The sequence below is a fragment of the Sipha flava genome, unplaced genomic scaffold (assembly GCF_003268045.1).
Source record: "Sipha flava isolate LNK unplaced genomic scaffold, YSA_version1 258_pilon_pilon, whole genome shotgun sequence".
Taxonomy (NCBI): Eukaryota; Metazoa; Arthropoda; class Insecta; order Hemiptera; family Aphididae; genus Sipha; species Sipha flava.
The window spans coordinates 398133-406003 of record NW_020272917.1 but is presented as its reverse complement, the minus strand read 5'-3'; the positions used below and the strand labels follow the sequence as shown (position 1 = coordinate 406003).

Sequence of the window (7871 nt, the reverse complement as noted above, 5' to 3'; positions counted from 1 at the left end):
TGTGTGTGTGTGTGTGTGTGTATGTGTGTGTGTGTGTGTGTTTGTGTTTGTATGTGTGTTTACGAGTGGTGTCGCTCCGGTATGTAATATAATATAAAGTTGTATAATGTATATAAATTAAGTTTGATACGACACTTGATCAATATTGCCGGTTTTTAATGGCCATAAGAAAGAAAAAACGGATTTTTATTCGGTAGAGAGAAAATCGAGTTCATATAATACCAGCGTGACGTCATGTGTACGAGGGTGGCGTCACCAGTCAGCGAGTGCAAACTCGATTTTTCTTTCTCGTAAATTCAGTTGAAAACAATTTTTTCCCGCACCCTCATACCCGCATCTACAATACATATATAGACTCCTATATCGCGTCCCACACATTCCTACACCTCAGCGATCCTTGCTCAGTCAACGGGACGCGTAATGAGATTGTCAAGACTCGTGTAGGTCGAATTGTCGTAAATAACCGCATTAATAACGGTAATATAATAGAAGTCCGAGAGTTCGGTGTAAGAATTTTATAAGAAGTCGGCCGCCACACTAGGTGGTTTGTTTTTCTCGTTTCGCAATATACGGCGACGAAAGGGGACTTGATCATCACAAGAATTCGAGCACAACTTCATCTCACCACGATACGTTGCACGCACAACGTGCAATTTTAACGATACGGATTCCCTGTTGGGTTCGTAATTCAAACTCTATGCGTGCCGAATAGACGCGTGCTATCGGTCGCTCCGTTGGCCAGTAAACGACACACAAAATTATGATAATACGCGTTTTACTCCGGTCTCTTCAAACGAAACTCGAAATTATAAAAGTTATTACTGACGGAATAAATACGATTTTATGACGTGCAGGACCTATAAACGGAGTATTGGCAATAGAATGGTTTTTCTATTCGGGAGAGTTTTTATCGAAAAGGTCCGACGAGACTATTGTACGGATCACGGCAACGGTGGCCTAGTTCTATTGTGAAAGAAATTGGCAACCGGCCTAATTAGTTTTGCAGACGAATCCTCCGTCGGCGGCGCGGCCATGGGGTGATATAACGGTGGATGAACAAAACCGTGCCGTGATAACAATGAAGTATTAACCGTGGCTGTATGCCGCACCAAAGGATGCAAATAAAACCATTTTTGATTTCAATATTTTATTCTTAAATCCAAAAGGATTTTTTTTCGTTTTTTTTTCCCCCCCATTCGACCGGGTAGGGTAAACAACACGCATGTACTTACGGCGAAGCGAGACCAGTAAAAATTGTAGTACCAGTATTTGTAAGACGATAGCGATTATGACAACGGCGACGGCGGCAGCAGCGATGACGGTGGTGACGGCTGTAGTGGCTGCTGTGGTGGGAAGGGGGACGTAAGTGATAGGAAACTCGTGTTCCTACGAGGACTTTGATATTAGCGACGGCAATACAGTGATAATAGCTTTGCGATCGTAGCGAGGTGCGGCCACCGTTCGATTAAAAGAAAAACGGTGACTGCGACGGTAGTGGCGGCGGTGGCGCGGTGGCGGCGGTGGCGGCGACGACGACGACGGTGACGACGACGACGACGACGACGACGAAGACAACGGCGGCAACGGCGACGGCCGTGCGGGGCGAACGTGCGCTTGGCGGTGCGAGTGACCACTGCGAGCGCACCGGAGCCAGCGGTAGCGATAAGGGTCGGCAGAGGCGGACGCCGCGTTGTTGTTGTTGTTGTTGTTGTTGTCGGTGCTGCTGCTATTGGGCGACGAACGCGGTCGGCGACACGCGACGGCGGAATCAGCGATACGGATGCGCCGTAACGGCGGCGGCGGCGGCGGCGATAATAAAGCTCCGAACGGCTGCGGCATCGCCACTGACGGGCATGAAAAAAAGTTTATCGGCCGCCGCGCCGCAAAGTTGGTAGTACGGTTCGAGTCGTACACGAACGGTGTTCGGCGTGTACGGCCGCGCGCGCACGTCGATCAGCTGACTCGCGCCCTATCGTGCTGCCCCCGCCGCGGCTAAGGGTAAGGAAAAGGGCGCGGGCGCGCTCGTGCGGACGTGTGCGCGTGTAAGAGTATACCGTCCGCGTACAGTAATAACGTACGTGTACGCATAATGCACATTGTGTATGATACGCGCACGACCCAAAACCGTTCGTCCGCATGTAGCGGTGATAACGTGCGGTGTACACGCACAGACAACGACACACCGTCCCCGTCCACGTCGAAAAATCCCTCGGAAACCCCGACCGCGATAGTACAAGCGCGCGCGCGCACGCGCGTCTGTGCGCGTTTAGCTGAACTTTCCCCTACGCCCCGCCGGCCGCGATGACCGACCACCGCAACGCTCCAGTGCACAGCGCCGCACGTATTACGGCCACGCCGGTGATAACAAGAACCAGATAAGCCGCCGTGTCTCTCTCGTCATGCGTGCACCGTGCGCCGGCTCTGCCCCTCCCCCCCCCCTCACCATAGGGTAAGTATACATCGTGTAATGGATACGTCACGCACAACGTGGCCACGACAACGATCTAAACGACTTCCGTGGCCGCATTAACACGACATTAATAATAATAATAATAATGACGCAAATCGTTACTGATGCCACGAAAACGGAGGATAATTTGGTTTTTTTTTTTCGTTTCGTCGCGATTTATCAATAATCCGATGGATTCCACCACGAGTGCAACAGAAATATATCTGGTGCGACCAGCGTACATTACACTTCGGTACACTTTTAAAACTTAACCGTATTCCAATTAATGTGTGTACGGAATGGTTTTTATTTTTTTTTTTTTGTTAACATATTCACCCCATCACGCATATACCTAAATCTTCTCTTGTGTTCTGACTGCTCAAAATACTACTGAAATTGTGAAAAATGTAATTTTATACCGACTTGTTAATTAAACTTAAAGTTTTCAATCCTCTTGTATACGGTTGTATATACATATTTTATATTTTGACGCAAAACACATATTAGAAAATTGTGATATATAAAAATCCGACCACGAGCTCTGTGTCTATTAACTATATAGAATGCACTGACTTAAAATATTATAAGAATTTTTATGAACACAGTAGTATCCCGTAATCGAGGGGAGTACCCTTCGCTACTCATATTTCTCAAAACAGAATCTGAATAAACGCATTGTATAAAAAAATACCTTGAAAAACCATCCGCTATTTATAATATATACAAATAACGTGCATATAATATGTATATAATGTATAAGTATATACTGTTATCATGGCATGTACATATAATGAGAATATGAATACTTACCCCCCTCAGAACGATAGTTTCTTGGCGATAAACCTTCGCCTACACTCGTCAACTTCGACGTCCCATCAACGATAACCCTTCCGACAGACTTCACATCATGTTATATTTATTTTATTAATATAATTTATCATTGTTTCTTCCATTTATTTCCTGCAACCTATTTTTATCATTTTTTCGGCTATTTCATTACGACAAAACTATTGTTGTTGTTTTACATAAACGCCTGCAAATAGTAAGCTAACAATAACCCATTAAGCCCGCTTAAAAAAAAAAAAGCTGGTTACTATATCTATTCTACTCGTAATACGTTTGTTTTTCAATTGATATTATTCTTTTGTCGTAAATAATTTCAACTACTAATTTAAAAGGTCTAAATCACAACCTTAATAATTATTTTCATTAATTGAGGTCTTTAAAATTATTTATGAGCTGCAACTAAAGAATTAATATTATTAAGTAAAATTCAGAAATAAAAATTTTATTGAATATACAATAATATATAATATAATAAATAATGGTATCAACACTTTTTAAAAATCTTTTTAAAAATTATAATTATGTGCATTGTGCGCTGGATAGTATATTATTACACCTACCATGGTTCATTATTATATTCCTTAAACGTATTATTACTGACTATTATATTTATAATTAATGATTTGGACAGAAATCAGTTTAGTATTTACTTCTAAAAAAATAAAATAATCAAAGAAATTATCAAAAAAAGTAAAATAATTTTTAAGTTACAACCGCATAAAATTTTAAAATTAAAATAATAAAAACTTTTATATTGATTAGTGAAATAAAAAACTGAAACTACACTCTGAGTCAATTTTACCTTTTGGTTTTTAGTAATCATAATTTGATACTTCAAACAACTCATTTTAAATACTATAATAATCATCGTTGATAAAAATAATACCACCCCTAGCTTATGAAAATGTATAATATTTATGAATGAATATTAGAACGTTGTTAGTTATGTTCTCCAATTCAATTAAAAAAAAATAAATAAAAAATATTTCAATACAAATGTATAATGACAATTATACTCAATATTTATTTTTCATCGTTATTAAGACCAAATAATTATTTTGCTTATATTACATTTCCGTATTTAAAATATTAATTTATTTATAATACAATATTATAAATAATTCTATAATATATAACAGTATAAGTATTACCCAATTGATTTTAAATTACTATGGTAATACATTACTTACTATTACTATTACGTACTATAATAATAATATCATATATAATTAATAATATTTCTTTCAAATACTTACATAATATGTAGGTGAAAATAAACATTTTAAATCCTTATAATAACTTATAACTTATAATAACTTTTTCACATTGTTCAGAATTTAAAAATAATTAATCTTAAGTAATAACATCAGATACATCATGAATCCAACAAAGCATATTCAACATGTTCTTATAGATAGTAATATTATAATATATTAATATTATAATATTAATTATATTAAAAATAATATATTTTATGTTTGAAACCTGAAATAAAAAAAACTAAAATTTAATTAAAACCAAGCCCGTTGAGATAAATTATATTCTTGAATATATAGTAAGTTTTTGATTTCTTAAAACTCTAACTAATTACGAATTATTCTAAAGTCATTAGTCATATTTTTTAAATGTAAAAAAAATACTATTTTTGAGTATAATTCAAAAGTTTTAAAGTTAATTTTTAAGTAAAATATAAAATTGGGTAAAAAACCATTTTAAATTGTATTCCACTAATAAAAAAAACGTACACAGTAATCCCTCGTTATCCGCCGATTTTTTTTATCCATGGTTAAGTCTGTGATAAAACGTTGTTAATGCGATAACATTTTATCGATATAATACGAACACTGTAAATAATTTAAGTAGATTAATTTTTGTAGATAATTTTTGTTATATTGATAGGTTTAACCATACAACTATATATGTAAATATATACTTATTACAAATAACCCAGTTAGGTAACAATACGTGTACGGTTAATAATCGTCAAAAAAATCTGTTAAATAGATACTATTCAAACTAAATATTTTTATTTTTATTTTCATATTTTAAAATTGGGTATTATTTGAAATTTTATTATCATTTTATGATATTATTATAAATATAATTTATGTTATTATCCGTAAGTAGATTATGTATTAAACAATTTTTTGAAACACAAACTTTATAAAGAAAAACTGTCTGAACTTCCATTTTTTTTTACTGTCATTTAAAACTAAATGCAAATAGTTAGATTTGTTTTTAATTTTCTGATCTTCAAGATCTTTTTTATAACAACATTTGTAAGCTTCATATAATTTTGTTTTCACAGTTACAGACTATAACTAAAATAAAACCATCAGTTTATTCACAACTATTGTTTTTCGTGTAAGAAAATTATTTGTATAAAAAGTATTTATACTTTTTGCATAAAGTCTATAGTTTTCTGTAAAATACATTCATTTCATGGATAATGTGCTCAGCATGAAAGTTTTAAAAACTTTTTTTTTAAATGTCAAAATTTTAATATATTTTTTTACGTACGTATTTTAGTTATAATTTAAAAGGTTAATCTCATATACTCCACAAACATATATGAATATAGAAATAGTCGTATTGTGAAACTGTGAAATAATGTTACCAGGATGATTATAAATTATGGTAACTAAAATATGAATAACAAATCTAAGCATTATTTTTACTTAATAGTAGTCAAATCAAATAAGTATAGATATTCTATTTATCTCATAAGCAATAAATGGTATTTCATAAAGGTAAAAAAAATCGACTTCTAAAGTTATTTTGAATATGTTTGTGAGATGTAATTAGAATAATGTGAAAATCAACTTTAAAAATATCATTAAATTTAAATAGTATAAACATATTTGATTGTTTATATTAATTTTAACAAAAAATGTGTCTTTATTTATATTTATCTCAATAAAAAAACAGTCATTAGAGTCTCATATCAACAGAAGTGTTTAACCTGAATTATCAAAGAAAATATAAAATCATATAATGTGTGATTCAAGAAAAAAAAATAACTGTAAATAGTATAACAATGTTAAATGTATTTTGCAATATTAAACTATTTCTTTATAATCACACTGAATATGAAATATAATTTTAAGTAAAGTATCCATAAAACTATTAAAGTTATCAATGAGTTTTTCTTATAAAAATACGTAGAAGAGATAAAATAAAACAATAAATTACAATATATCGATTTTTTATGTGTATTAATATATTTTTATTCTTCATTTGTTAAAATGGAAATTAAAAGCGAAAAATTAATTTAGTTGAATTCGACAAATAATTTAAAATACATAGTCTTAAATCTAAAATAAAAAAATACCCAAAAGTATTACAAATTTATACCACAAAGTTTTCAAAATATTAATTTTAAATGTGCCAACTTGTGGCAAACATTGAAGTCGATTATGAAACGTTATAAAATGTAAAAACACATTATATTTATTATTCGTGATATGATCATTCGCAGCATTTATTCATTAACATTATTATATTTATATTTATAAATACATATTTAAAACAAACAATAATTTACTACATTTATTTAATAATTCTAAATACACCAAAAAAAAAGTTAAAATTAAAAATGAATGTATTTAATTGAAAATAAATAAGTAAAATTTACTTTATCCAATATTTTGAACAAAGATATAATTTTGATTACAAATTTTGAACGCAATCAAGATTAATACAGATTAATATAATTATAATAATCTAATAATGATAAATCACATATGTATAAATATATTTGATATTAATATCAAATATATTTATACAAAAAAAAAAAAACAATAAAAAAAAATAATAAATAAATAAATACAATAAATGTTATTATTTATATTAGATACATTAAAAAAAATAATATTAAACATTGTAAATACATTTTATAATAATATTTATTTACATCGAAATTTAATAATAAAATTATTAAATGTATAGATTATAAAATTAAAAATGCATTTAATTAGTTATATATGTAAATTTATAAATAATCGTGTAAACCAGCATTTCTCAACATTTTTAACGTCTCAGCCCCAAAATAGATAAAAAATAATCTCAGAAACATTCTTTTTAAAGATCGAAATACTTCATTTTACTGTATTTTTCAAGATAACAAATCGCTAATATTCTTAACTTACTTGAGTGTTATGTATTCACATTTAAATTACTTTAATATAAATTTACAATGTCATGAAAAGTATATTCTACTAATGGCAAACAAAGTTGATGCATTTATCAAAAAACTATGTAATCTTTATCTAGACCACTGGTCTCGAAAAACGAAATTTTTTTACATTCGATTTAACTTCAAATTATATTGATAAAAATGTATACTCGAAAAGTCTTTTTCTTTATCATGTTTTGAACATCATTATAATATATTTAAGAGAATGAAAATTCAATTACTGGAATATTTCTTAAATGACACCCATGATTTCTCGAATAGATAGATTCTAAATCCTTTTAATGAAAATATAGTTGCAATAGCCAAATTACCTTTAATGTTCATAAACCCTTAGAATTATTAGCTAATAGAACATAACAACTACAAATTTCATCTCAAAAT

At 31.3% G+C, this 7871-nt stretch overlaps 1 protein-coding gene across 4 annotated transcripts in view; it reads right to left on the bottom strand.

The window, feature by feature from the left end:
- LOC112684807 (protein unc-13 homolog B) overlaps positions 1 to 1863 on the bottom strand; it is a 160468-nt gene extending 158605 nt beyond the window's left edge. For 3 of the 4 annotated variants that reach the window (XM_025556487.1, XM_025556486.1, XM_025556490.1), the window contains exon 1: positions 1233 to 1863. The gene's annotated coding sequence lies outside the window, so the exon portion shown is untranslated. The remainder of the gene's footprint in view (positions 1 to 1232) is intronic. The other variant, XM_025556489.1, reaches the window with a different exon arrangement.
- Between the last annotated feature and the right edge of the window lie 6008 nt (positions 1864 to 7871).